Source organism: Mycteria americana, chromosome 8, assembly GCF_035582795.1.
Source record: "Mycteria americana isolate JAX WOST 10 ecotype Jacksonville Zoo and Gardens chromosome 8, USCA_MyAme_1.0, whole genome shotgun sequence".
Lineage (NCBI taxonomy): Eukaryota > Metazoa > Chordata > Aves > Ciconiiformes > Ciconiidae > Mycteria > Mycteria americana.
Window position 1 is genome coordinate 43,580,845 of NC_134372.1, and position 27,317 is coordinate 43,608,161.

The 27,317-nt window shown below is 44.0% G+C and overlaps 1 protein-coding gene across 1 annotated transcript in view; it reads right to left on the reverse strand.

The window, feature by feature from the left end:
• Positions 1-1,241: 1,241 nt before the first annotated feature.
• Positions 1,242-27,317, reverse strand: part of MAF (MAF bZIP transcription factor) — a 63,489-nt gene continuing 37,413 nt past the window's right edge. Inside the window, exon 3 of the mRNA XM_075510874.1 lies at positions 1,242-2,575. The gene's annotated coding sequence lies outside the window, so the exon portion shown is untranslated. The remainder of the gene's footprint in view (positions 2,576-27,317) is intronic.

The window sequence follows — 27,317 nt, forward strand, 5'->3', positions numbered from 1 at the left end:
AGGTCAGAACACAGGGTACATCTTAGGTGATAAAGTAGATACTGGGTCATGAAACAGCCTGACTCAAAGGCGAAAAGGCCATGTCTCTGCTGGTGTGTCCCTGCGTTACAGATTTACTGCACTTATGGAATACGAGTGCTCAAAAATTTGTGCCAGCATCAAATCCTTGAATTTGCATGGTTCTGGGATTTTGTGCTCTATCCAGGATGTTGTTTCAACATAGCTTCCTGGAGGATGGAGCAAATGTCTTCTGCCTCATCCATTCCTCCTCCAACACTGGTGAAAGAGCAGCACAGGATCTGTCTGTGCTGCATCTTTCTGCACTTCCAGCTGAAAGTTTAATTTGGGAAAGAAACAGGCTGAACAGAACAAATAGGAGGTAAACCTGAAAGATCTGAGTGGATGTTGCTGTTTGCAACTTAGCGAGCTAGTCTTTGAGAAATATTCTGTTCACTAGCTAGATGCCAATTGCCAAGCGATGCTATCAGTTGATTAAAACACAGCCTGCCAGCTTACTGCTTGATAAAACTAAGTACAATCTGATTGGGAATTCTCAAATCCATTACAGAATGACTAGTCCATCACTTAAATCAGCGTACATCATTTCACCATGAATCATCAACATACTTTGCTAATATATTTGCAACAGCTAAACCCTGACAAAACCCCTGACAGTTTGTCAAAACGGTTCCTGAGTGCCGGATTCTGGGGGGTGGGAAATGGCAGGAGCTTGGGACCATGAGGGTTTCCTGTTGTTCCCTGCTCAGCTGGGTGAAGGTCATTTCCTCTCCTCTCTCACGCAGAAGAAGCTGAACCCTCAGCCCTTGAAGATATGTCAACGAGCTCCTAGAAACAACAGCCAGCCCTACAAGGAGCCCTCTCCTGCACAACCGCGCTGACCAGGCAAGATCACTCCCCAAAGAGAGGTGCTGCTCACTACGCTTGCCTCTTTGGAGGTAAATAAGGTGATCCCAGGCTGCAGAGGAAAAAAGTGCCGCAAACTATTACAAATCAGTCTTGCACTTTATTTCTTCCGCATGCTGTAACACAAAAAACCAGGGCTGCAGAGCCAGGCTAGCATTCCTGCAGCGGAAGGAAGGGGCATGCTGCCAACGCATTAAGGATAATCCACTAGCGGGTTGGGATGTTTAAAAAAAGCCCTCTTTTGTTGGCTCTTTGGAGGGTTTTTTATCTGCTGAGTTGGAGGCGGGTGCCCAACTCCAGATATACATCGGTGTTTGCACATCAGCTGCAATGTATTCTTGATCATCCCAATGTGATAGATGGAAGTGTTACTCGATGAATTGCTGTGGGACACTTGCTAGCTAAATAACAACACTGATATACCAGAAGAACAAGTCAACCCCAGTGGAAACACAGAGTCTTCATGCCTCCATAAGATCTTATGGAGGAGAACAAACTGATGCAAAATCTTCTAGAGAAAGTGAGCAAATGCAATGAAATTTGGAGGCCATTTATTACTGATCACCTAAGCAGCAGATTATAATGAAACAGTGAGGTCAGAAAGATAATAAACCCTGATCATAGGAATTCTCAGATAATGCTTTGATAGCCAGTGTTATCCTCCAACTGCACCATTCCCCATCTGTGTCCTTTTACCTCTTCTCTCCTCCCTGCCCCTCCTTTGGTTCTCTCTCCCTGTTCTTTTTTTGTTGCAATTAAACATTGCAAGATCTACTCGAGAAATGTACAGATAATAACAACACTTTATGTAAAATGTCAATACAAATTCTTATCTGGTGTAAAGCCAGCGTAACTCCATCTCTGGTCTCAATACATTTTATTTACAAGAAAATGCATAAGCAGAAGACAAATACCTATTGTTCGCACAGTTTCAAAAACATAAACTATAACATAAGGGGCAGTTTGTGCTCTGCCTTAAACTGCTGAGAGTCTGGGGAGTCTCTCCAGAAGTGAGACTGACTTGGAATAGGTGTAATAAAGCAGAGATGCACAGGCACAGTTTCTTCATTTAAACTAACACAAAGCGAGAGGACAAAGAGGCTCCCAGAATTCTGCCCTTGTGGTTCAAATTTGAATATACGTTTTTTAAAGCTGGCCAAGCAACTGCAATTAAGCCTCATGTAATTAAGTTCCAGTAATTTGAGCAGAAAGTAGTCCTGGGAAAGTTAGCAGGCTGAAAAAGTTATGGCAAAGCAGATATATTGAATTTGTTGTGCCATTCCTATCATATCAGAAGTCCACAAAGAGGAAATTTAGGGTAAGTCAAGAGTCTTCAGTCCCTCGCGTGCAGACCCCAGAGGTCCATGGACTAAACCAAACAAGCAGCTGGCTGGGTGGTGTGTTCCCCCCTGAAGAGCTCTTCAAGTTTTCTCTACAGGACCTTGATATTGCCCCAAAGTCTCCATCCTCAAGAACGCCGCCTTCATCTTCTCAAATGTGTGTGGCATTGTTCTCGGTTCCTTACACCCACCAGCAGTCCTGGCTTACCTCCTGCTGCTGAAGAAACTTTTGGCCTCCTCAAGGTGCAGATTTATAAGCAGTGTGATCTCCTCTGCATCCAGGCGTCACCACTCCAGGTCTTCTGGGAGACTAAGGTTGGAAATTGGAAAAGGGATCACAAAAAGTGATAAAAGTAGAAGAAAAAAGGACAGCAGCAAGGAGGAACAGCTACAGAAGATGGGGCAGTTAATAAACAGAAAGGATAATGAACCAGGAGAAGTCTTCGTGGAAGAAAGAGGAGCAGCAGTCACAAGAGCTGCCAGTCACCAGCAAAAAGGGCGTCACATAAAGCATTTGACCCTCTCTATAGCACGAGCTCCACTCCAGGCTGGCATGGAAGCTCTGGGCAGTTTGACAGTCCTCCTCTTGCAAAGCAGGGTTACATACACCCTGAAGGACTTTGTGGTGGTGTGGCTGAGCCCTTGGATCAGAGCTGAATGTCCTACCAAGCTGTGGCTTGTTTTTGGAAAGAGCTCCCCACTGGGTCTCCTCTGGAAAGAATTTGTGTGCACTGAAGCTGCTCTGCAGCTGGACTAGTGCCCAACAAATGGAGACAACCAGGGGATTACTGCAAAGCCACCCCAGGCTCCAAATTGAGACACTAGTGTAGACAGAGCCAAAGTATAACCTAAGAAAAATAAGGCTACTGTCAGTCGCCTTAAATTCACTAAATATACCTGAGGAAAAACTGTAGGGGATTTATAACATAAAAAATGTTGAAAACCGCCAGAAGTTTTTTGTAACACTCTGCTATTTTACTAGGTCATATTGTACCTTCAACGTTTCCATAAACTTCAGCTAACATCAGTCAGATCTCTACTCAATGAACAGTGAAGCACACAGTTTGGCCAATGATGACTAAATTACTCGGGAAGAACTACAATTGATAAGACAATGATTTATGAACCTATTGTTTTCTAGGTTCTCGTAAATAATCCTAATTGGTGTTAATCATCCACCCTCTGCTTTGTGTTATCACCAGGCAAAGTACACTTCCTAAAGGAGCTATTTAGGGGCATAATCCTTCTGAAAGGCAAGACAGCTATTGACTTCAACAGGATCTGGATTAAGGTGCTCCGACAGAGGAAAGCAACTCTGGGATATGAGCAAAACACGTCACACTGTCTGTCCATGTCTGCATTGAAAAGTTTCTTTTCAATATGCTCACGGTAAATGCAGTGAGTGACAGTAATCCCTTCCACGTGGGCTTCTTGCAGTGACTCTTCAGTCTTTCTAGCGGCTCAAAAATGCCCCACACAGGATTTAAATTTGCTGATGCTATTACTGCCAGTTTGCAACTCCTGCCCGCGTCCCCTTGCAATGGGCTGGCAGTGTCAAATCTGAGAAAGACTGCTTTGGAACAGCAGACACCTGCACCGGGACTTGGTGTCTTTCTGTCTCTGATTTTACTGTTATCCTGAAAAAGCACTTTGATCTTTTGGTGCTTCACTATTTGTCACACCGTACCTTTGTCAGGAAGGAACTATGGAACTCGAGACCTCCTTGCTTGCTGGTTTTAGGTGTAAGGTTTGGTGGGTTTGGTTTTAGCGTACTGAAGAGCTTGCTTGACCTTAACAGGTCTGCACTTTAAATAATGCTTAAATAGCATTCTAGAGGGTACAGTTGCACGCTGCTTGCTTACGGAAACTACAAGGAAACCAGACAGCTTTTCAATTCATGTATCAAAGAGAAAGAGATTTACACATAAAAGGGTGAATTATTTTGATTTGTAGTTTTCAAGCCACTACACATTCTCCAACATAAATGCTCCCTTGTCTCTGGTTTCTGATAGTTCATATTGGGTTCAGTGGCCTAGATTTTCAAAAGTGGTAATTTCGAAGGCCAATATTTCTCAGTGCCAACCCAAGGTGCCTTAAAGAGACCAGATATTGCTAAGATACTGCGTATCTTTGGAAAATTGGGCCGTTTTAGCATCTCTCAAACTAGACACCCCAAAGTGACAGCATGTAAAATCATCAGGGGTGGGGTTGCCAGAGGAATAAAGCTCTTTCCCCCACCACACCATCCCTTCCACTGTGCTGTTCACACCGGTCTTCACAGCATCATCCCCCCATCACCATTAAAGGTCCCTGCAGAGTCAACATTACCAGTCCTTTTTGACATTCTCAACCACCGAACATCCTACATAACCTATAAAAAGAGCTCATTTCCTCAGCTATTTCATCTTTCGAATAGCGATCAGTCTCCTATGGCCTGAGTCTGGGTAGCTAAAATCTAGCTATATGGTATTTGAGGGAGAGGAGGGGAGAAACCCTATCCCATTATCTGCATTACCCCGGTACCCTTGGATGTCTTCCACGTACTTGGAGGAGCAATGCCCCATTCTTGAGCCACACATTGCAGCCACTGCCTTTTTGGCAGAAGAAGGGTGGATGTGGCTCCCTTCAAAGTCAATCAATGTCACTTCTTTAATCAATCTAGAAGGTCACCACTGTACTCCATCAAAAAGAGTCGGGTACAATTCTTGCTGAGTCCTAAATGTTTATGGGGGACTCAGGTTGCAGTGGGTGTCGAAAAAAAGTCTTTTCTGGTCCTGACCTCAGCACATCTTCTATTCCTAGATCCTTTGTATGAGTTTAAGATCAAATAAGAATATCCAGGTCTCTGAGATACAATGATGCAGAAGTAGGTATAATGAAACCCCAAATTACACAAAACTGACTTAGATTTGTGTTTCATTATGGCTTTGAACACATCCAGTTTTGCGAAAGGTTCAGAAAGCTGAGGGAGCTTTTGTGTGAAGGCAGGTCACATTTTGAGCAAGCTTACAATGATTTTGAGTTTCACATCATAATCATCTACAAAATTTCATTGTTCAGCTGGGATGTCTGTTAATGGTCACAGAATAGAAATTTATTACATTTCAAGGAACTGTGACTAGGAGGGAGGATCAGAGCAAGGCATGTGTGAAAACCATTCAAACTTGAAGTCAGGACCCCTCGTATAAACAAACCTATTGATACAAAACGCTGAATCTGTTAAGCCAGAAAATTCTTCCCCCCCCCAAGTTGGAGTCATTTCATTACCACTTTGGCACAACTGGAACAGGATCCAAAGCCCACTGAAGTCAAGGGTAGAATTTCCATTGATTTCCAAGGAGTCTGGATCGGATCCTAGATCACATTGTCACACTGCAGCAAAACCCAGCCGTGTTGCAGTGTACCCACCTGCTCTCTAAAGCCGCGGCTCTAGCCGTTCAAATTCATTGCAAGTACAATCTAGGTTATTCCAGCATTCACTTGGTGCAATGCTAAATAAATACTGTTTTATCAAAATCAGCAATGCTGAATACTGCTCCTCGTTACTAAATTAGGCCAACTAAATCTTAAGAGGATTTGTCTGCTTAAATCAAAACCAAGTGTCAAAAATCCTTATTCTATCAATCAGACTGCTGCCCTCCTGCACCATCTGTAGACTAGGGCTGGCTAAAGACATATGGAAAAAGTGAATGAGGACCTCACAATATTTTTTAATGAAGTACTTGGGCTTCTTTTACAACTGAGAACAATTCAACATAATCTGGTTAGGTAAGGGATCAGCAGCTTCTATGTACACAAGAAAAAAGAAGGGAAGAAGGAAAGAAAAAAGGCAGGCAGTTGGGAGGAAGGAAGAGAGGAGGGGAGGAAGACCCTGTGTTTCATTTGCTAATACTTCATGTTGACAAGTCACAAAAACACAAAAACCTTCTTTAACCTCTTGCCTCCTCTTGACAAAATCATCCACCTACAAATTAAAATAATCTCCGGACATTGCCTGAATTATTTTCTTAGCCAGTTCTGTAATGTAAATTGTTGTGTGCACTCAAAAATTATTTTAAAAATAAGATATGGAGATTTTTTTTTTCTCTGCAAATCAAAACAGAAGTCTATATCCAAGAGGAATTTCTGGGAAGAACAAATAATCCTCTGGAGCTGGTACTAGAGTAGGTGCCCTAAACAAACCTACAGAAGGAGCATAATGAGGCAATGATTTATTGCGTGCTACGCAACTCTCACCACTGTGCAGTGTATTGTAAGAACCAGTAAAAGGGAGAGGCAGTAATCATACAGCCTCCTCCTCCTCGTGTGTTTCTGGATATTACCTGCTCTGGATGTGACTGCGTGACACTGAAACGGGGCTGCAGCCACCCTGAGCTGCAGGATTGGCAAATGATCTTTGTGCTGCAACATTTCACCTTGTACTTAAAGCTGCACCATCTTCCCCTACATAAAAAAAATTAAAAATCTATATTTGGATGCTCTGAAGCGTCGCACAAATACAAAATGTCATTTGTGTTGGACGTGTTCTTGCTCTATTTGCACAAAAAGGATTTTCAAGAATGTTTCCATCAGTAGGTGGAATCCTGGATCTTCCAAAGTCAATGGTAAAACTCCCCTTGGTTTCAAAAGAGGCAGCATTTCACCTATTCCATTTTAAATGCATTAGGGACTAAATACAGATAGCAAATTCCGCACACATAAAAATATTTGTAAGAAAATCTTGGTCCTAAAGAATTACAATCAATCAAATGAGGAGCAGAAACATGCAATGTAACCGGTATTGCACCAATCAATACAGAGCAACATGAGTCTGACCCTCACTGGGTTGTATTTGCAATTAGTTGTGCTTTTTTGCAATCTAAAATTCATTTGGGTTCTTGTAATGACTGGTGGGGTTCTTGCAGTTCTGCCCAAGTTCCTCCCAATTTCTCCAATTTAAGAATACAAAAAAGTCTCCGCAACTAAGAATTAGTCTTCAAATGTGTTTAGTGAGTTATTTATGATAAATAAACGTGAAAAAAATTACCTGCAGACTACTTGTGCTCAACTCCCCCCCCCCCCGCCCCAAAAGGCTAAATCAGTGAAATAAATTAATTGCTATGAATTATTCAGCTCTACCTGTGGCAATGAAAAATAGCAAGAGCATTAGGTTTCTTCTTTGTGTACTAAGCCTCTAATTTATAGAGAATGCATATTAATAAAACACAGGATATTCATCAATATTCAAGTCACTGGCTGCCTGGCTATTTAATCTAAAATTACCAGCCAGCTCAAAACTCTTACTAGTTAATCATGCAATCTAAGCCATTCTGATATTGATGGTTAACATTAATTGCCCAACTGCCATTTATAAAATCCTCTCCTACATCTTTCCTTTGCCTAGCAGAGAACCCTTTGACACTTTAACTTCACGGACAAGGTGGAGAAGGCCAGCTCATCTGGGCTGCTCTTCAACCCAAAATGTTTGTTTGGTCGTTTCCCATGAAAAGGATGTTGTCTCCCATTGTGGTTTTGCATTTTGAACATTATCAGTAAAAAATGTTCTTCGTTATGAAGATCTTTGATAAGTTTCCCTACTTCTGCAGATGTTCTGCAGGTGATGAGAAGAACCAGCTGGTTTTCATTCCACTGTACAGAATATTTTGTCCTTTACAATGGCAGCAAAGGTGTTCAGATCAGGAAGGCCAAAACAACAATCAGTCTCAGTCGCCAACCATGAACTCCATAAAAAGCCCCCGACAGCTAATTTCCTCCCCAAAACCTAACTTCACGCTCCCAAGGGGATGGCTGGCATAGAGCAGTGATACCTTCAGACGTTGCCAACATATGCTGCATGACTAGCTCTGCACACATCGAGGTGCAACGCAGAATCTGGGGAACATTTTCATGTGATACAACTTGGCCAAAATTTAGGCTCAAACTCCCAAAGTTTCTCATACCAGTAAGAGGTGCCGCTGAAGGGGATGTCAGGGGCAGCTTCCCAAAGCAATGCACTGTAATGACAAAACTGAGCCAGTCTTGATATTTATCTTGATTCTTCTACCTTTCACTTTTCATTAACTTAATCAGATTAAAGCAAACAAAAAACCAAACAAATGGAAACCCTTCAATTGTTCTAACCAAAAAGTTAAGATGCTGGAAGTTAACTGTGAATCAACAAATCTGCAAAGAACTCACTGCCCTCATTGAAGCAGAAACCTCAAACTACAAACATTATATATAGTCACGTAAATGCTACTGCAAAACAAATAAAAGAATTCTTAAAAACAACATTCTCAACCACTTTCAAATTATTATACCCATGTCTCATTTAAGCTGAGACTTAAGAACCAAAGAAAAATTTTGCAAAAAATATTTTTTGAGTAAAGGAAGTCCCTTTCTCTGTATACAGACGTTCTCTGGAACAGAGAGCGAAATTTTCTGAGTTTTATCATTTTGCCCCTCGGGAATTCAGGAACAACCAACAAAACAGTAAGTGTTTCTTCCCATTATTTGTGGGCTGCTAGTTAGCGACGACTGGTCAGATAAGGCACGTGGTATTGCTTCTAGTCCCCGATTGCTCTGGCGCAAAAGCACCCTCCTGGCCTTGAGACTTATGTAAGGGATCCCATCCATCACAGCCATGTCAATAAGAACTTGAACCTGAATGTTTGCAGAAAGCAAACACTAAGAGTGCAATAGCAGAGTCTACCCCAATTCATTTCAAAATTTCAGTAAATATTTGTGAACGATGTTTTGTAGCATTCGTACAGGTCCCATTGGCGATTAAACTCAGCTTTAAAACAGACTGAGGCTCTCGGTGAATTCTGAGCTGCCGAGAGGTAACAACATGCTGACAGCGAGGAGAAGAAGATGACTGCAGAGTGAAACACAGCCTCGGAACAAGCAAAGACTAAATAAACTCTCACCATACCTCGGTAATTCTTTGTGGCATAAAAAGTGGCTTGGGCCTTGTCTGAACTGGGCTTTTACCTAAGTTAGAAAACCATGTTTAAATTAAATTTAAGGGCCATTCTTCTTAAAAGCACTTCTACAATGCTTTGGCTGGACAGTGTGTTTTTGTAACCAATGTTTACATAGTTTGACCCATTTTCACTTCTTTGCTTTAACTGAAACTATTAATTAAGCTATTTAAAAATCAAATGGAGTATATGCCTCCTTTGGACTGGATCTCAGGCTTCATTTAATTGTTGGTTCTTGTGCTGAGTTTGGCTGTGAGGGTGTGTGAATCTGTCTCCGTTTGGAAATGAACCCAAAATTACAAATATATTTCATATAGGCTACAAGACTGAGTAAAATGCCGAAGACATGCCCTGCTTTAATTGTTTTAATTGTTTGGAATATATCCCCACGATATTAAAAATTACATCTGCAATAAACATGGTGACATGAGCCTGGTTTAACTCATTGTCGAAAACGGTGTGCATCTTTAAATGGCTGAGCTGGTGTTAGAGGCATAAAACAAAGTTTGATTTTGTGAGCAAGAAAGCATTCACATATCGCATTTCTTGTGATTTATATGCCATAATCATGCTGGATTTTCAAGTGGAAAGGGTACCTAGAAATTACTGAAAAAAGGTCATCTCTATTTTTCTATTTGCAACTAATATAATCCAAGGCTTTCTGTTGTAGAGGGGCCCAATGTGCATACCGGAGTCTGATTTAGATTTTCCCGTTGAACGGCTTTTCTGTATAGAAATCTCACGAAGACACACTGATCCTTTAAACTTCAGTGTGGATGCTAAAATTATGCTCTGTGTCAAAATTACATCAAACAACTGCACTTATTTCCACCAGAAAAATTTGATTATTTCACTCTCATTTACATTACATTTTTTCCCCGCTATAATGCTGACTTGGAAATTCCCTTAGGTCTGGACACCTCCAAGTAGACTTTTTCAGTCGAAAGAAAGCTTTCATTATATTTCATAATTTTTTTTTTCTCCTTGATTTGAATGTTATAATTGGATTGGAGAGATATTTATTGCGAACTTCATGTTTTGCCAGGCTCCATGAGCGGCATCTTTTAATTTCTCTCTTTTCAATGAACCTTTTGACTTGATAAAAGTGGCTCTAAGGTATTTTTACAAAAGAGGCCAACAGAGCCAGTTCATTTTAAACCCTTCTCTTTAAAGTATCTCATTTCCTTATTATTTCTTAATAGAGGCACTATCCTGCAATGTCATAAAGAATGCTGCAGTTGACTTCAGTGGGATCAGGATCACTCCCTACTGTAATTAGTTCTATATTTCAAAATATTAGAGGTCATTTTCTTCTTTTTTTTCCCATCTGAGAAAAGAAAACATTTGGAAAAAAAAAGACTTTCAAGGGTGACTGTCAGTAGAATACTAAAAATAAGTTGCAGGCATTCCAGTTGCTACAATTTATGCCTCTAATGAAATTTTCCTCTTCTCATTTAGTGCAAATTTTTAATGTGAGCTTTTACAGCCATTGATTCAGTATCTTTAATCTTCCACCAATATTAGATAGAGATGGAACTAACTAGGGAAAATCCGTCTGGTTATAAAGCACACTGTCTATAAAGTTGTTCAGTTCATCCAAAACTACTTTTTTTTTCCCAGTGGGTCGGATAGGATAAAATTATAATATTTTGAAATCCTGTTAATACTATTCACAGATTAATACACTTGTAATTAATAATAAGTTTAAAATATTATGACGCCTCTGGAGAAATCAAAGGATCCAACGTCAATCACCCTGACTACCAGGGATGGGCTAGCTCCCCCAGTGCCAGGTTCTGACGCTCTTAATTACGTTCAGTAGCAAAACCTACTCTCTGAGCCCAGTAGGTGAAATTCAGCCCCAGCCCAAAGCAGGGAGGGAGCACATCATTTCCAACTACTAATTTAGATGGGATCTGTCAGGGTTTGCATGAGCAAAGATCTGGGAGCCAGTCTCACAGGGAGAAAATAGCCGAGTGCCCACACCCCAGGTCGTGGCCTCTCCATCCTTCCCTTTGCCGAGGGCTCGCCGCAGGCTCCGCCAGCACCGCGGTCGCTGTTTTGCAAAGAGGGCTGTGCCGGTTCACCGGGAGCTGTTGGGCTCCCTCCCCTGCCCCGAGCTCCTCTCCCCGGCCCTGTAACCACTCCAGAGCAGACACCCTTTGTCCCCACTGTCTATTTATAAAACCCCACTTCCAAAAACGTGTTTCGGCTGGCACGGCTCAGCTTCGCAACACCAATTACGGCAGCCAAGCTGCGTGGCAGGAAGGCGCAGCACCCAAAAGAAATGGTCCGGGGCCAGTAACATCTTGACCCTGAGCAGCTATAGGCAGAGCAGCACATCTGACCGTGCCCGCTGAGTAGGGGAAAAACATACACTTTTCCCTCATGATCATCATGTCAATGCTAAAAATATAAAGCATCGCAACCCTGCAAAAAGCTCGACTGTGCCCAGCGGACAGTCCCTTTAAAATCCATCCGTCTATAATGCAGAATGAAATCCCGCACCCGCTGAAGTGAATGGAAAAACTCTCCTGCCCTGCGGGGTGCCAGGAGTTCCTTCCCAGGGCAGGAAAGTTAAGGACATGTGCAAGACGTTGGCAGGATGAGAGACCTATTTTTGGACACTGTCTATGCTAGGTATTTCTACCGATCCTGTTAACACTGTACCAGAACACGTGGGAATCATTCATGCATTTACTAATCACGAACCAAGACAGGAAGATTGCCCAAATTGCCCGGGTGAGGAACAGGAGCAAAGGTAGGTCTGTCTGTCCAGCGGCTGCTGCTGCCTACAGAGTCCGGCTGGGACAGGGGTGTGCCATGCAGCCTGCAGCGTCAGGGCACAGGGATGCAGACCCTGAGCCACCTCCTCTGCCTTTTGCATGCCCAGGTATTTACCCTTCCCACAACCTCTGCACGTGCAGTATCAGGTGAGCCCCCACTGAACACCCCCCTGGCTTTCTGCAGCCTCCATGCACGGAAGGGGGCTCGTGCACCTTCACGGGAAAGCAGCGTGCATCCCCGCAGCATGCTGCTGCCGAGACCCGAGTTGCGCAATTCCCACCCCGATTACTTCTCATCAAACATAATTTCGTGGCTGGGATGCAGAAGAAGGTCCTGCTAGGAAAAGATTGGTTAGTTCACACATTTCCAGGGCTTTATCCAGCAGCATGTGCCAGCCTCCCGGACAAAAAGCTCACTGCTGCTTCCTACAGTGGATTAAAATATTCCCTCCGCACTGGCCAGCACGGACTGGAGCAGGAGGGGTGAGCAGCCGGCATGGCCGTGGACACGACTCCGCACATGAAATACCCCAGCCACGCACAGCCATCACCACCACCCAGGCTGGGCACGGTGGAGATTTAGGGGCTATGAGCACGTGCGTCTCTTCTCCTCCATCTCATCTATATCTGGCACATGGAAGGAGTGCGATCTCATGACAGTGTGAGAAAAAGTCTCTATTTATTCTGTCTGGAAGGGCGTTGCATGCAGTGCAAGCCTCTCAGCCCCCGTGTGTGCTCAGAGGAGACATCGTTTGGGGTGCTGACGTGAGCCCCGGTGGGTGCCCCCAGACCGCAGCCAGCAGAAGCAGGCACGCCTTCACATCCACTGCTTCAGCGCAAAGTCCAGCATCCTAATACTGCCCGCGAAAAGCCGGTGCCGAATTTCGGCAGGCCGGAGGTGCGGGTACGCGCTCCCTTCTGCTGACTCGGCCGAGCTCCGGGGCCTCTCGGGGCCGGCGGTGGCGGGGGCACTTCTGTCAGCACTCTGCGGAAACGAGTTAATTGACATATGCTAACACGCTGTTAAACATAACACAGTTGTGTTTAAAAATACGCTAGCTAGTCAGATCAAATGCATTTTTAAACACGCCTGCTTTTTTTCCAAAAAGGAAGAGGTTTGGTTAACATGTGCGAGTAAAAACATTTTTGAACACAGTAGAGACGCAGGAGATGTGAAAGCTACGGCAAGTGTCCTTTGGCCAAGCAGAGTCTGCAGGGAAAGTTGACCTAAAAAACAGGTTTTCCCTGATAATGTTAATTTGTTTACATTGTCCAGTTCACAGGATTTCAACATGAACACACAGGAAAATGTTTATGTGCAGCATAATACCCATGTAATCCATCCACAATGTTTATAAATTCGGCCCTAAGGCGCTACAGCAATAAACACCATCATCATGTAATACGATAATAACAACTCCCCAAAAGCATTACAACTCTTCCTGTCAATACAGGTATCTCTTTAATGACATGTTAAAACTGAGAGCAGAATTAAAACCAAGATGTAGTTTTGTGTCTTTAGTGATAGTTGTAATATACATCTAGGGAGAGGACTACTCCCTTCACCTGAAAGGAAGCCAGTTTCTGACTCTGCCCCACATTTCTTTTCTTTCTGTAAAGTCCTACTGCTGGAAACCACAGAACCCTTTTCTCTTTGCACGTTCTGCTGCCGCTGGCTGGTCCTCCAGGCCTGGTCAGCCTAAGGATTCACCTACAATAGCTTTTGACTTCCAGTTTGAAGCCAGGATCCTCAACGATACGATCGTTTCTGGAGAAGCTGTTCACACCATCACAGGCCAGCGAGTGTGATTTTGGCTGGTGGACGAAACAGCAAGTGCAAGAGAACACTAAAAGACAAAAGACTTTGCTTCCATGCAAATGTAATGCGGGACAGCAAATGGAAAATGGCATAGCAAAATCTAGGTCAGTGAAAAGCTTACTTGTATGAAGAGACAATAAGCAGAATTGCCTCTAAATATAACAAATACTTACTCAGGTTTTTACCGAAAGCATTGAGGGTTCTTTTAACAGTATTGCTGCGGCCTGCTTTGTAAATCTGCATGCCCACATACCACGGTGCAAAATGAAGTCGAGACCCAAAAATGAAACCATACATCAAACGCCTGGCAATGAATGTACACGAATACATGCTGCGATTGCCCTTCATCCGTGCCCGAGTCAGCTGTAACTGCAGAGTTGCACGAGGGGTTTTAAATCAGGCTTTGGGGATGAGGTGCAGAGCTGAGAGCCATCGCTGTGCCGAAACCACAGGGGCTACGGAGGGTTTGCACCGCTACTGCTAAGAGCTGACGTTTCTGCTAGAATAAGTATGGCTTTTTAAGGTTTACATTGTATTTGTGTGCAGGGTTTAAAGCACGGGAGAAATTAAGACAAAGATGACTATGGAGAAGAAAGGAACCCAAGGGAGACTTCAAAGCAAGTCTGTCGCTACCGAGCTGCCTGGGTCAGGGGCTCCCCAGCTCCAAGTGCTGCTGCCGGATGCAACGGCAACCTCTGAGCTCGGGATGCCTGTCCTGGGGCTTGACCCCAGGCTGATGGGCACGTCGTCGCAGAGCTTGGGCCGAGATGTGCTGCCACCTGATGCCATGCCCTCGTACACCCGCGAGACGCGGAAGGTGAAGGAAGGCTGAGGTTGGGGCTTAGAGCAGGTTGAACATGTTCTCTCAGCAGTAACTGCTACCGGGAAGAGAAAGGAGAAAAAAGAAAGGAAAAAGGCCAGGTCGAACATTTATTCTAGGCTCCTGTCCTTTCCGCACTGTGTCTAAGAGGAGGTCAGAGGGCTGCCCTGACTGCCCCTGCCCTGGGGCAAATGCTGCTGGTGAGAGGATCTGGTGAAAATCTGTAAGGTCCTCTGGCTGTGCTCTTCCCTGGGGGAGATGATATTATCAGATTTTAAAAAAAGAGCAAGCGAGAGAAAAGCTTGCTAGCTTATGAACTTCCTCGATCTGAAGCCCCACAAATTCTTTCCATGGTTTTGGTACAGCACCTTATGTGCAGGGTGGAAGGGGAAGCTATTGAGTGTTGAATTACAGAGGGGAAAAACATCTCAAATTCCTTTCTATTTATACTCACAACTTTTCCAAATCATTATACACAAATCCCCTAGCCTCAGCTGAACTGCTCACGGGTTACAGGGCCAAGAAAGAGGTGGAGCCTTCATAGCTTGCGTTAAGCCTTTCAGAAACTTGGAGAAAGTTCCCAAAAAAATGAAAGCAATGAAAATTACCATGCCAGGCAGGGAAGTTTTAACTTCTACAGTGCCCCACAAGCACAGAATTAACATACAAGACAGTAGGAGGTTGCTTTCGTAACAGGGAGCATAGGTTGCTCACTTGTGAGAAGTTTTCTGGGACTACCTTCATTGTTAAGCTGAGGCTGACACCGGGTACAGAGAGACAGAAATTTGACAAAAGCATTGAGCGTTTGGGGGTATTTGAGAAAAAAATCTATTCTGGTAGTCCAGACACTAGGCTGGGACTTGTTAAGTTGTGAACTTGTTAAATTCCTACTCCACCAACGGCTTCCTGCATGACAAGAAACCAAAGCCTATTTCTGCTGGTACAAATTCTCCTTGACTTTAACAGACACCGCGGCCTTCGTGTTTCAGCTCCTCACCCATACAGCCGTTTGATGACTGCTTCCCCTCCTGCCGCACGAGCTCCACTGAACACCCTTGCGATGCATCAGGACAGCACCAGGCAGAGAGGGGCTTTAGGCTCGGGGACAGGTCCAGGTGCAAGTCCCAAGAGATGCATCCTCGCACGGTGCTTCTGCACCTCCTCATATAAGCCTGCACTTGGAATGGCTTAAAACCTTAGGTAACTCATTTTTTAAAATTCCTTTTACTTCTGTTACAACAAGTAAGGTGCACGGTTTTCAGATTTCAGTTTCCTTGTCATTATTTACGGTGTTTCCTTGTTTTGCCTATGTTTTGCTCATTGTATTTAGCCAAAACAGTGGATTAAATTAGGAACACCTGTTTTTACTTCCGCTTCTGGGCTATTTTCACTTCGTGGCTTTCAAGTTTTAGCAAAGTGCTCTTATTGTTTGATTTCCAACACTGAACAGGGCAATACAGACATTAAAGTAAGAAGTTTGCTAATTGGACTTTATAATAAATGTAGAAGTTATGAGAACTCTCTAATCACATGAGATTTGGAGGCTCCCATCTCTACCCTAATTAAAAATCTCAGTCCTATATGATTTAGCACGAGGCTCACCAATACAGCTCACAAGTGCAATGTGCAAGAACAAACCACCCCATGGGCATCTCTGTAGGGACTCATGACACCTTACATGAGCAAATTTAAGGTCTTAAATCACAACCACATATCTTGATTTTACAAGCAGGACCCAGGAAACTCCACCAGCAGAAACAGGATGTGGACTCCAGGACCGTATCTGGGCTCCGAGAAGGACTCGTGAGAGCCTCAAGAGGATTGAATGGAAACACCCATAGGGTGCTCCAGAAGGGTGGTTTCTGGCTTCGTATGTTCTGAGGAAATCTCTGGAGGGTGATGCACATATCCTACAGCCCGCCAAACTCTTCCCCAACTATCCACTGCCCCAAAAAGTCTGCGGACAAGAGGAACATTGATGGCCAGGGAGCTGGCTGCTCTCCCACCTTCTCCACGAGGGAGGGATGGATCCAGGCTCACAGCTTTGCTGCCACACACAAGTCACCGATGGAGCCAGCGGGGTTCAATGAGATGTGCAGCCACTGTACTCTGCTATGTTTATCCACACCCGCCTGCTTTTTAAATATGGACTGCTGAGTTACCCAAAAAGCACCTTAGCCAATACACTCTCAGATTTCCAACCGATAGCCCTTAAATATAGAGTGGTGGCTGTTTCGCCCCCATTAAACAAGTAAATATAACACTACTAGAGGTCTGGAGCCTTTTGTGCTGAGCTTCGACCTGCAGCAGTATTTCCCTGCTAGAAAAAAGCAGGCTGGAGCTGGTGACATAACACCAAATATACAGATGGGACCACACTATAATTAGCAAGAGAATGTCATTCCTGCCATCTTTGCTTCGTTTGTAACTGTGCCTGTAAGCTCTGGGGAATGGTGTGCATTTCACACAGTCTGCACAAGAACGAGGATTGCCAACTGTCCCAGTTCTGGTGGGATACCCTTGGTCCTCTGCCCCGCGGCTTGCCGAGATGCCGGCAGCGCGGCGGGAGAGCGATGCCCCTCACCGTGCCACCGCCGGGACCCCTGGTCCCGGGGCACAGGGGAGGGACTTCTCTGCACAGCTGCAACAACTCAGCTCCCTCTCAAATACCACGTGCTCCCATCCAGGGGAGCGTTACCCGTTGCTTCTTGGCAGGCTCCTTCACACGCACCCAAAAACGTCCTTTTGCCTATCATCAAGCCAAACGCACAGCCTGGACCTAACAACAGAGGCTGATAACCCTGTTCCCCTTCGCGCTCAGCTTGCTCCCAGGAGGGAGAGGATTTATTCAGCGCAAATACAGGGATTTTCACCGGAGATGTGCTTTTCAGCATGTAACCACTATTTTTAAATCTCTCTATTGGTTCCAGTAAAACACCAAATCAATGCTTAAGGTTTTACTGCTTACTTTAAACGTGCTCAATAATACAAGTCCAGTTGTCTTTTAAACACTTTGTCATCCTCTGCAGGCACTTAGATGAAAAACTTACTGTCGGCTCTGCTCTGTCTATGGAATCAAGTGAATTTGTTCGGTTTTTCACCAGGCTGCACAAACTGGTGAAACCAGCCAAGGGAACAAATGCATAATGTAATATCTTCCTCGTCTTAACACGCAAAGTTCAAATCAGCTTACTCAAGAAGGTTAATTCATCCTATTGAGTCCAAAGGGACCTTGCCTCTGAAGATCTCAAAACATGTTAGGAACATTAAATTGCACAGATTTTTGACCCTGGGGATTTTAAACAGAACAGACCCCTGCGATCATCTCATCAGTTCCTCCTTCATGACAAATAAATAATTTCGCTATGTATTTCTTGCACAAGCCCTAAATTTTGAGACAAAGCAGAACGTACTTTTTTGGTAAGGACTTCAGCCTTGATGAAAAACTTCAAATGACGGCGAATGCGCTACACCCCTAGGTAAGATTCCCCAATTTTTCATTCTCTTTGCCATAAAAAAAATCCGTCTCCCAAGTCCTCCTGCAGTGCCATCATATGGGTAAACTGAGGCCCGGAGGAGTCGGGACTTCCCTAAGGTCATACAGTGACTAAGTGCGTTTTCCCCCTGTTATTTTCAGCTCCTTTAAGCTCAGGCTGCTGCTGAAAGGGCCGTCCGTTGAGCGCTGCCTGTCCCTGCCTGCACCTTCCCGCGGCTCCCAGCCCTGCTCCCCCCGCGCAGCCCTTGCCGGCGGCCCCCGCGAGGGGCAGGCACCCCCGCCGCTCCCGGCACCCGCCCCCCCCCACGGCGGCCGAGAGCACCTGCGGGGGGGATGCGCTGCCCGGCTCCGGCAAGCTCGGAGCCTCGCGTCCCGCCCGGGCTGCGATGGAGGAACGGGGCAGCTCCTGCGGCGAGTAGAGCCAGCGTCCGGGAGCCTGGAGACCTGGGGTCTGCTGGCTGCCCCGCCACGGAATTTTTGCAGATCTGTAGGGAAATCACTTATTTCCCCGGGATTTCCCTATAAATTTGACAGAGTGCCTTGAGATTCCCCAAGGAAAAGCACTGTTCAAGTACAAAGCTTAATTATGATTGTTATAATATAGTCATGCCACTAATTCCCACTAAGAACTGCAAATAGCTCCCATTCCACTCCTCCATCCCCCATGCTTGTCAGCGCTGGTGGACAATTAATTCCCCAAAAAGAATATATTAAACACATGTGAAATGTTTTCTATTCGCAGGACTTCTACGAGCAGATTGCAGTTTCCCTCAAACATATTTGTGATTTGAATGCACCAAGTGATGTATTTCCATATAATGTTTTTAACAGCTTGACAGAATCTCTTCAAAATTCAAGTTGTGACTGGCCAAATAAATCTTGTGACATCCTTCCTATGCCTGTGATGAACCAAATTTTTCTACCATGTACAAATTTAAAATTCTTTTTCTATAAAGCTTGCATAGTTGTCTTTAGAAATCATATTGAATGAGCTGCTTTTTTTTTTTTTTTTCAGTTAAAGTTAGTCATTTTGAAATCCACAGGAAGCAATCTCAGGAGGAGCGTAGAAGGCTGAGGTGAGTTCGTTGAAAACCTCAAATGAATTAAAATACATTGAAAATACCTTGCATTTTTGCCCTGTAATAAACACCAGGGCTGCCACAAGAAATGCATCAGCCTCTCTCAGCCAAGCTGAGCAGCAACAACTGCAACTTTCCATAAGCCTAGGCGTAATGAAACCCATGCCATAAGGGTTAAAGGATAAATTCAGCTCTACGGCCACCGCTTAGGGAGCATTTGAAGGGCAGTTCAATATCCCACCTACAAAAATCATCCCCTCTGTTGTCAGCTCTGCAACCAGAACAAGGAGCTCTGAGATCTATTCGTGTATAGGCCTGAAAAAAAATTACAAGTTGGGATGAAATTAAAGACATCCAAATTTTTAGCCATTCTCTGCTGATAAAGGCTCTATTATTACCATTTACAAAGGGGAAACACAGCCAATTATAAGCTACTTCTGGCACATGCCAGGCCTGAAGTAGAAGATAAACCAACTAGCAGAGCTTGCAGCTGGAAGCCCAGAAACCTGAAAATGAGCTGACTCATGGAAATATCCTCATATAAAATATCGGATGGTTATTTTTCTCTGCCTCCTTTCTGTGTGTCTTAGGAATGATATATGAATTGCCTTATTTACTTTGTCCCATAAAACTTACATTTTTTTATTAATGTGCTGCCAGCTCCGAGAGCAGTAGGTGTGGGAGCGGATGGAAGGAGGGGAGCGGGGAGGAGAGCTGCTCTTTTGGGGGCACAGCAGGGGAAAGGTCCCCTGCAACACAGCAGGTCCAAAAGCACAGCAGCAAACTTTCAGCTGAGCTTTATCCTGCTCCCAGAAAGCAAGCCAGCTCCTCGTTCTGCCCTGCTGTCACCAAACTGAGGAGGCTGCCTGCACTGACACTACACTGGGGAGAATTAGTGCAAAATGAGGTTCACAGAATTTATGCTCCTCCCAGAAAACAAATTGTAGGCAGAAGTAATTTCCTCTGGTTATGCCCTGTGCTGCCTGTCCCAAAGCCCAGCTCCAGCAGCAAGCCTGATGCTCAGCTCCTTTGATCCTGCTCTTCCCCAGCGGGCAGGGGATGCGACTGGCCGTGGGCTGCCATCAGCACGGATAAAGACTGAATTTACCTGGTCCCTGCCACAGGCACCAACACGGAGCTTCTTCTTGCACTCTGATTTTCATAAGGACTTCGTAACGTTTGAGATGTCCTTCCCCTTTCAAACCCCCTTGGAAGGCACTCACGAGTTGTTAGGAGAGGACTGGGTCCAGGTGGGTGGGTGGTGGGATGCTATATGCCTCATTTCCTTAGGAAACGAGGTTAAAAAAGCCTGCCCTCCCCCCTGTTATACTGCACTATTGAATTAAGGATGGGGAATGCTCATTATGAATACAATTAAAAGCAACAGCCTCATCTAACAATCTATTTTTATCTGCTCCTCACCTAGACAAGCAGCAGAAGGAATTAAAATCTGAAGGGAAGAGCCACCGTTGGCATCAATTGGTGGACTTTTGCTCTCCACCAGCTCAAAGCACATTGAAAAAGATTTCAGTAAGACAACCTTCCTTAAAAACTACTGTCCAAAAAAAGACATGCTTTGGATGCTTTTTTCCTGGGAAACCCGTGTCTCACAACTATAAGGGCACAGATTGGGAGTGTATTTCCATTTGATGGGGGAAGAAGGCATGAGCTTTGTAGTGTTTCTTGCACCAGCTGCCGGCCTCCGTGGCAGCAGGGTAGGTAATTAAAAAGGACATCGTGTAACAGATAAATGCAGGATAGTAAGTAGTCATTACTTGATATATAGTATATCATCTATTATTAGAGGCTAATAATTCTCTAACCTATTCATGTTAGTCTTTTGTCCGTGTAGCTAGCCGTTTGGCACGCTCTAAATTTCTCAACATAAAATTTACTCAATGTTACAACTCATATCTAATCCTGAATTTCTGTGCATTTCACTGCAGTATATCATGTAGTTAGGTAAAAGCTCAACACTAAATCCTTTGCAAAAGGAAGGACGAGCCAACAAAACTCCATGTTTTCACTTTCCTGCCAGAAAAAAATGGTATATTGCATATTTTACTTGGTTGTAATTTTAGCATTTATTTCCATCTTTAGAATGCTGCATTCTAAAGATGTTTAGCTGTACTTTACACAGCACTCAGTAGTGCACTTTTTGCCTGATATTTTTACTCTTGTTGAAATAACCTGTATTTTAAACACATTTATACATACATTTAAATACATTTTTTAAAATGTATTTTAAAGGGAACCAAAGGAAGTGCTATTGTGTTTAATCACAGGGAGCAAAATCCTCAAGTCATGTAAATCATCGCTTCACAATCTGCTCCGCAGTATCCTAATTTGGAAAGTGTATCATAGCAAACAGAGCTGAATTTATAAAGGATTCTTTACACGTTTAAAACATTCATGTAACTTAGAGTGTCAATCTCCATCAGCTGTCCTAGATCACTCCAAGAAATAAAAGTAGAATTTATTTATTAGGAACTTTATTCCCTTTCTCCTAACTACTGATACTTTTTTTTTTAAATTTCATTTTATTTTACTTTACATTACTTTCTTTTACTTTCTTTTACTTTACATTATTTTATTTTATTTCCAAAGCCCAGTCTAAAAACTTAACTTGTGCTATAAAAGAAGCCAAGCCACTCCAAGTACCCAATTACAGTGTCTCCAGAAGGTTTAGAAGTCAGAACGGCACTGATAAAAAAAGCCACATGGGATGAAGCAATAATACTGTGTTCGCCTGCAGGATCTCTGCTGATGAGCAACTATACAAGGACTCCGCTGATAAGGGTTTACAGCTAGAAACTGTAGTAGCTGTACCAAAAATGAAACCAGATCTCTGCTTCTGTCTTCTGCAAATTGTTTTCCGGCGCGGCACTCTTCTGGGAGACGGAAAACATTTGCTGCAGGTTATCAAAACCTTACACTTTCCGTTAACCTGGCCACGCTGGCAGCCAAGGAGTCGCTCCTCAATGAGGGAGGGAGGACAAAGTCTGCAAACCGCCCGGAGAGGTTACAGCAGCCGCTGGGAGAGGAGCAAAGGGACCCTCCCCACAGTCTCCCATGCAAAGCACCCCAAATAGCTGCGGGTTACGGCAGGACCCAACTCCAGATTAAAAGGAGAGTTGAGTAGTATAGTTAGGAGCTGAAACTCCTCTCCTCTCTGATTTTCCTCTCAGGGAAAATCCTCTCCTAGGGATTACGAAGCATTCGGCATTCAAACCACGTGAGATATTTTTTATGTTGTTTGTCTTGTTTACATATCCTTCATATAAAAGCAGGATTTTGTCCACCAAAGGCTACTAAAACCTACGTGCGTTTTTGCAGTACTGTGCTGTTCATTTTCGTCCGTCAGCAACATTGCGTGTGTGCTCATTTGAATCCCATTCCCCATAGTTTCACCCCGAATTGGCACGAGTTGTCCTCTCCTATAGACAGATTCTCTATGCTGTGCTGTAGCTGTTATACTCCACCCCAGAGATCGCTGCACTTTGGGTCTGGAAGATTTGCTTTCAGGCTCCCTACAAGAGTACAAGCATTTGGGGTCCTTTCATTGTTTCAGAGATGGAATGAACACCGTTTGTGAGGACTCAGAGCAGAAACACAAAGGTTCCCATAACGAGAGGCTCGGCTCTGGCTCTTGGAAAGATGCAGGGAAGGTTGAGCACGTGCAAGTGAACAGCCCGGCCGGAGCACACCGTGCTAACGCGATTACAGAAGGCTGGTAGCTAAAAAAGAAAAGCTTGCGCTGATATTACAGTGATAGCAAAGGAGGAAAAAGCCCTGTCAAGTTTCTTAAAAACACTTGACCCACTTCTATGTAAACCTACAACCCCTCGTTTTTTCCCTGAGCTCAGCAGCCACCACTCTACGTCATTCCCAGTCTCCGAGGACCTTTGGTAACTCTCCCTGTTGTATTTAGGAGATGGGAAATGTTTTCCTACCACTCAAATCTCTCTTAAACCAACTGAATTGAAAAAAAAAAAAAAAAATGACTTCACTTTCTAACAGATGCACAAGTGCACCTTGGGATGAATGTGTTGCGGAGTCCAAGCTATCGCCACCTGCCTCCCAATTACATTTGCTGCATTGTCCCTTGTGGTGTGCACCTGTGACATGTTGGCACGGAGCAGGGACGACTGGAGTGTGCAGGCGTGGACCAAGCCACATGGTATTTTGCTTTGCAAAAGTCTCCCAGCGATTATTGCTGTGCTTTCTTAAAGCGTAAGGGACATTCTGCAGCAGCCAATTTTCTTCCCCATTTCGATGCGATGAATTAACACAGGGGAACTTGCAGTCCTGTAAAGCGGCAAAGTCACGAAACTATAATTTAAAAAACTCTACACCTCAGGATACCAAATGTCCAGCTGGCCAAGGACCGATCTAACAAGGGAAAAGGTCGTTTGTGGGCTCCCTGCTACCTCTACTCACATAGAGACCTAGCCAGCCAATTAACGAACTCGAACAATAATTCCCATCAAATTTCAATACAATTTTTACACCTGAAATAATAGAGGAATCCACAAGGCTGTGACTGTTTGCAACAAGAATGATGTACAAAGGAAGACTTCCAAGGTTTTAGGCTCATTATATTCGTTCCAGTATATTGTACTGGTTTTTTTCTTCTTTCCCCTGGTAGTGTTACAGCTCTTTAAGTGGCTGAAGAGCATCTGCACCAAGAGGACCACATGATGTGAAGCAGAAGCAAGGAGACATGGTATTATGCATATTGTAAGGGTACACTGAGCAATGCACTCGCAGTGACGTATATACTGACAGGATTAATTTGACATTGGCAAATGAAAACTTATTTTGTCATTAAGCTATCATAATTATACCACATCCAGAGCCAACGGATGCCCTAGCTGAGAACCCTACATATGCTGTCTTTGCAGCGAGAGGCTAATACAGAGTTTTAACATCCACCTATTTTTGATGGGATTGGTACAGGAGCACAGATTGGGACACTGCTGTTTCGTAAGTGCCCCACGACTACCTACGGGTAGCCAAGGTGACAAAGGTACTGGAAAATGGCTGAGGGGCATTTGCAGCCTGTTAATGGAGGTCCTGCTACTCAAAGCCTACAAAGGCAAGAAGACTTCAATGGACTCTAAATCCTTTCGTAATGCAGCCTGTCTAAACATTGCTTCTGATTCATGTGCTTTCAGCCAAGAGGATGTTTCCTCGTAAAAGAAGGACAGAAGCTACACACAAGGAAAACGCTCTCTAGAAGACAGACAAACCATGAAGATCCTTTGCACGTGACGGATATTCAGAAAAATCAGTCTTTTGTCCCTGCCCCCTCCATTTACTTGGATGATTAGATATGCTTAAGAATGGAAAAGCCAGAAAGATACCAGGACAGAAGAGCTGCAACACTGTTAAGGATGTGGTATTGCAGTATTTATTGCTGCTGAGATAGAAAAAAGCAATGGAGTGTCCAAAAAAAATCATAATGTTTGCGAGCCTTAAGTACAGCAGCTTTAGGTTACCTTAAGGTGACAATTTATAAACAGAATCAAAATTGTGTAATAAGTTAAGCAAAAAAATCGGTTTCATTCTTAGTTCATGAACTCCCCTGCCAATGACAAAATATGCTATTAGTGGCCTCAGTACGATTGTGAAAATATCCCTTACTTACAATTGAACGTGCTGGGTGTTGGGGTTTTTTTCTTCATTGTTGTGTGTCGTTGAGCTAAAAATGACAAAGCCCTGGATTTCGTTGTTCTTGCAATCTATTCTTTTCCCCTGACTTCCTGTTTTCATGAAATTTTAATCAGGCATTTAAAATAAATAGCTATGCAGAGTCTCTATGCCTCTTTGAATGCTTGGGATGGATGTTTTGGGTAAAGTGGTAGTCCAGAGACCTTGAGAGCATTTAATCCCATTCTAACTTGGCAAGACAACAGAAAATTAAACCACTGCTCTCTCCACTTCTAGCAACTCTGGAGAGATTTTGGGGGAGGGATGGAGGCGAGTCCGGTGCGTGGGACAGCACAATGAAATAATGGCTCCCTCTCTGTTCCCCTTGCTACAAATACTGACAGCAATCAGACCAATTTAGAAAGGCCAGCTCTCTAAAAGAGAAGACAAGATCACCTCTCAAAAAGACCCCGAAAAGAGATGGGGGCGACGCTGCCTTCACGCCTTTTAAAGGTCCGGGTCTAATGCACAGCCCCTCGTCGAGCATCCCGCACCCCTGGGTAGGCAGGAGCTCTGCTCGGCTGCTCGCCCTCACGCCACGCTAGTTGTACAGCACCGGCTACGCGACACAGTTCGGGGCAGATACGCCAATGTGGAAAAAGGCAAGAACCAGCTTAGAGAGGAAAAGCTGAGAAGCAGGGAGGAAGACAGGTTCAAATCCTCAGCCGGTGGGAATTGCGCTGCCCCTTAAGAGTTTGTAGCTGACAGAATAAAAACTCCAGATTTTAGGAAATCAGAGAAAAGCTGCTTGAGTTTCAGGGTCAATGGTTCAGTTATTAATGAAGGTGACATGATTTGATACGAGAGTCAACGACCCCAGATCACGGCTAAGCCTGATCCCTGAGCCTTACTCTAATTTAAACTTCTGTGGGATTTTTATTATCATGCATATTAAGAGGTAAGTGCTGCATGGTACAGACAATAAAACAGTAACGTACAAGTCAGCCAACAAATTGTTACCAAGTTAAACCTCTCGGCAGGGACTAGTCATCTTCTCCTGGTCATGGTTTCCTGGATAACTGTGTTTAAATTGGAGGGGTTTAAACACAGTCACATCCCCAGTCGCCTGTGTGTTTTGGAAACATTTCACTTCCACCAGCACGGGGGTCAAGGTTTTTTGCTTGAACCAGGAGGAAGATAGAAATGTTTACTCTGTAGTTGTGTACACTGCTCATTTCTAACAAGGAAGAAAGAGCTCACAATCAGCTGCCACCTCCGAAAAAAAGAAGTGAGAGCAGCTAAGTCATGAAGCAAACTTACAACGGCAGCTTATAAAAATGAGGGAGATGTAGCTGCTTTAGAGATGTGAATGAAAGTAAGAGGATTATGGAGTCCTCTTGAGAGGAGACATACTTGGCAGGGCTCATGAGATGGCACAAATAATATCTTCTGTCAAGAACAATACGAAGGAATAATGATGAAAACTGCCAGGAGTCCATGCTTAAGGAGTCCTTCCCGATTTTGGGGGTCCCTTTTCCCTGAATTCTGCTTGACTCTTGTTTCACCCCAGCTACTCCACTCACAGCCCCAGCAGCAGTTTTTTCTCTCCTTGCCGTGCAAACCTTTTGAACCCTACTCGTAGGTGCAGGAAGCATCGTTTACACAGTGGGATACATATTGCTTCTGCACACCACTGTGAACCATCAGCAGAAATCTCCGCGATGGCCAGCTCGCCAGCCTCTCCTTGGCATAGCCCCTGACTTTCATATATCAAATGAGCAAAAATATTCCAAGCAAAGCAAAACAGAGTGAATCTTGGCTCCTCGTCCTTTAACATACATATTCAATGTGCAGGAAGCCTGGAAGAGCTATTCATGGGGTTGGCTTGTTTTTGTTGGTTTAGGTTTGGGGGGAGGGGGAGCATTTTCAATGCATGCTGCATCCTCCACAAATTTTAATAAGTGCTTTAAGCCACAGTGATCCCTTTCCCTTTCCTTTTTTTTTTTTTTTTTTTTTAACAGTGTTTAATTTCTGCAAGGACATTTCACTTTAAAAGGAAGAAAGGGCTGCACCATAAGGGCTGCGCAGTGCAAAGCTTTTTCTAGTCATTTCCAACAATATATTTTGGAACTGTTCCCAGTAAACAGGCCAGATTAGCTGCCTTTGGTTCACATTTTACATTGTTCGCGAGATAGGGAAGCTCTGAAAAGCAGACTCTGTCCATACTGTTTGGTTGCAATAAAGCTAATTCTATTCAGTCCTATAGCAGTATGATAGCACTTGTGTAGGATTTCCCTTCGCTTGCATATTTATAGGGTCTTGTAGAGCTCCGCTGTAGCTCAGTGCCAGCATGAAGAAATCAAGCTGTCAGTAGTTTCTATTTTTGTCCCTACCTATAGTTTCAGTAATGACAAGTGAGTGAGGCAACATATGCATTTC